Consider the following 3,759-nt stretch of genomic DNA (forward strand, 5'->3'; position numbering starts at 1 on the left):
GACCGTGATGGATCCACCATCAAGTTTTATTTTCGAAAACATTCCCACCCACTGAAGCATCACTTTTGTTTTAAAACAAAACATTTTTGTTTGCTAAAGTAAGGCTAAGCATCATAAAAATCCTTTTTATAAAAGGGTGTCAAGGAAGGGTAATCAATTTTTCAAGGAAGGAAATGCATCAACGGTTTAGCACACAACTCCTATCACCTAATGCATCAAACAAGGTGATAAAGATTTTAAAACACAAGGAGGTGGAAAATGCACTGGGGCTTGCCTGAATAACACTAGGTTAGTGTTGTTAGGTGACGTCCACTTGACGATCATCCTTGTCCTAGCACTTGATCAGGCAGGTTCGTTCATCAGCATCACCATGCGGAGTAGCTCGCGCTTGGGGTTGACTTGGCTTGTCTTCCGCATCACGCGATTAATTAACGTACCTGAATGAAATGCATTATGCACATGAATGCATATAGACAGGAATATTTCGAACCTAAATAGTGCTACGCGATAGAGAATTAAACACCTAGCGGCGAGGCGTTGTACAATTTCATACGGAAACACTAGTTACCGATATACGACTACACGCAATAGTCATAAAACAATAAATTATACATAGTAACTACAGCATTCGTGTTTCTCCTGTTTAATCATATTTAATTTTATTACCAAGCAAGAATAAATTATAAACATAGTCACTCATTTTTAGTTCCAATATATCGATGTTACTTGATCCTAAATATTCGAAGTAGCAATCAACATCCATTCAAATCATGAAATCGACCAACACACATAGAATATCATACCTAGTTTAGAGAGCACACTAAACGACTTATAACTTTAACTTCAAAATTCTTGGACACCTAACACTTATAAAATTTTATAGAAGAACTTTTATTAACTTTCTAAACTAATTTACCGGTTAACCTGTGTATCATATATATTAATAAAACTTCCCATTTTTACTACCTACAGTCCTGTAAACACTGAGACCTATTGAGACCTCTTTCATCCTACGATATCGACCAAATTACCAAAGCGACTCAGGCAATCTAATAAATATTATACCCAGTCAAACCATCCATCAATCCACTAACACAAATAACAAATTTGCTTACCCTGACTAATTCGACGAGATAGTCGGAAGCACGATGACGGTTTTCGGTTGATATCTTCGATCACACATGTCTGGCGAACGATGCACACAACTTCTACTTTTGACCAGATACTCATGGAATTCCTTTTTGTCGAGCTAGTGATGCGTGGCCAGCACAAGAGCGTCTTCACGGCTTGGGACTTGGCGTAGACGAGGATGGTGATCGACGATATCGACGTGCCAGCGTGACAATTTCCATTTGACGATGATGATAGCAGTACGACTCGTTTGAGTTGAGGTGAGCATGATCCAAGTACCACAGCAGTACGCCGATAAAGCCTCGACAACACAACGAGGTGAACGCGGCAACACACGGCTCAACGGGTAAAGAGGGCGCGACGACTGGTGAGCTGGACTAGCTCTGATAGGAACAGCCGATGTGATAACCATGGCGAATAGGAAATCGACAACCGGCGAAACCGATGGCCGAACAGGATCTGCACAAATCGACGACGCGAGACTCGATCTGACAAGCGCGACGCAAGGGATCGCAGCTACTGCTTCGACATGAATTACATGATGTCGAGCACGACGGAGGCCGGGGAGCAGGAACGCTGCGTAGAGAAATCCACGGCTGCGCGCAGGGGACTTCGACTGGGCAGCGAGGCTCGACGACGTTGGGGTTTTGCGACAAGACAAAGTCGAGCACACAGGGCGTGACGGGAATCATGGCCAGAATTTGGGCGAGCTGAGCGACGGTGCGGGTTCTGGAATTCGGCGACGAGGCGAGCCAGCGCGAGGGCTGGGGACAAGTATGGTACAGGGACGCGCGAGGGAGACGGAATCTGAGAGTGCGCGCAAGGAGACAGAATCAGAGCGTGGCAAGAAAGGCAGGACCGAGCGCGACGCAGAGAGTTCCATGGTCGGACCTGCGCAGACCTTAAATGGAGGAGCAGATTCGGCGGTCAGACGAGCGCAAGGAGCAGCTCTAGCAGACAGCCATGGGAAGGACGCGCGCGGGCAGAGAGACGAGCTGAGGGAGGAGAAGCTGATGGGGCTACGCAGCGGCCAGGCTAGCTGGGGCAAACAGGGAGCGGGGCGCTGGAATCCGAGCCAGGGGCGAGTTCCATGGCCGGGCGGAGAGGGAGCGCGTAAGGACTTTAGGTGACGGCGCTCTGAACAGAGGGAAGACGGGTGGAGGGGGCTCGGTGGCTGTCCACGCCATGGTCGAGCAGAGAACGCCGGCACGGAGGAGCGAGCGGCATGGGCGAGCTCCAGGGAGCAGGCGCGCCGAGGACCGGGACCAGGGTGAGGGAGGAGCTCGGAGCTTTGGGGAGGGAGGGAGGAAGCCAAGCGCCATGGGAGATGGCTGGGCGAGCGGCGCTCAGCAAGGAGAAGCAGAGCGCACAGGCTGGGAGCTCGACTGCGGCTGGGGAAAAACTCAACCGGACGCACAGCGCGGGGAGGAAGAAGAGCGCGCGCTAGAGAGAGATGGAGGGAGAGAGAAGCCAGGGCGCGGCACTGGAGAGGAGAAAACACCAGGGAGCTCAGCGCACAAGAGAGGCAAGCCAGGCGTGCGCTGCGTAGAGGAGGGAGAGGAAGGAGATGGGCGCGCGGTGTGCTAGGGAAGAGGATAAGCGCGCGCAGGGAGAATATCAGGAAGAGGAGAGGCGGCGGGGATAAGACTGAAGATATTTTTCTTCTTCTTTTTTTAATTTCTTTTTCTCTCTCTTTTTCTTAACGGAAATCGAAGATATTTTGAATCACGATTTTAAGCGAGAATCAAAGGGTCGAATAATTAGAATCGACAACAATAATTGGACAGGATTTGATTTGGCGAATTTTTCGGAATCAGATGCGTTTTCACCCGTTATTTATATCAGGAAATTCAAATCGAGACAAGAAACACACGGACCGAACTACATGGATTTCAGCTTTGGTATTTCAATTACGACTGTTTTTGTTGAAGTTAAATTGATTAGAAATTATTCGAGTTCGGCTCTAATTACATTTATCTGTTTTAATCAATTTACTACAAAATACTCCTGATTATTAATCTCGCGCACGATTTTTCTCGGATAATACGCGATTCGGATTATTTTGCCCCGAATATTTTTGTCGTCGAGTTCAAACTAATTTGCCCGGGATAAAAATCATCCAGTGGGTCGAGCTTCCGAATTCGTATTCGCGCGAGCGATGAATTTTAAATAATCACCGGACGCACCGATTTTCGGAACAACGACGTTCCGAACATCACGAAAATTTAGGAAGAGCCTGAATAAATAAAAATAAAAACGATGTCGCACTCGCGACAAACGAAACAGATGCGATATAAAAATCGTGATAGGCGAAGATGATTAAAATTTAGCATCCGTTTTATCTAGTGATATTACACGTTTAAATCTGTACTCGTTGTCGAGCGGAATATAAACACCTGATTTCAGACAAGGATTTTATTGGCCAAAGGCAGCTTCGGATGCAGCGGATCTAGTTCAAAAATGTGAAAACAGTCAGAAGTGTGCCATTGATAAAAAACAACCTTCGTCTCTAACTCGGTTAATCTAGCCCACTTGGCCACTGCAAAGGTGGGGCCTAGATTTACTAGGCCCACTTCCACCAGCGCACGAAAACTTGAAATATGTTGTGGTAGTAGTCGAGTATTTTTC

The 3,759-nt window shown here is 47.1% G+C and overlaps 1 pseudogene across 1 annotated transcript; it reads right to left on the reverse strand.

The window, feature by feature from the left end:
• Positions 1 to 359: 359 nt before the first annotated feature.
• LOC112694683 (uncharacterized) lies at positions 360 to 2,696 on the reverse strand (annotated as a pseudogene). Its single transcript, NR_157323.2, has 2 exons — positions 1,116 to 2,696; positions 360 to 437 (listed from the first exon to the last, which is right to left on the reverse strand). The product of NR_157323.2 is annotated as an uncharacterized protein (transcript).
• Positions 2,697 to 3,759: the final 1,063 nt, after the last annotated feature.

Source organism: Zea mays, chromosome 4, assembly GCF_902167145.1.
Source record: "Zea mays cultivar B73 chromosome 4, Zm-B73-REFERENCE-NAM-5.0, whole genome shotgun sequence".
NCBI classification, from domain to species: Eukaryota; Viridiplantae; Streptophyta; class Magnoliopsida; order Poales; family Poaceae; genus Zea; species Zea mays.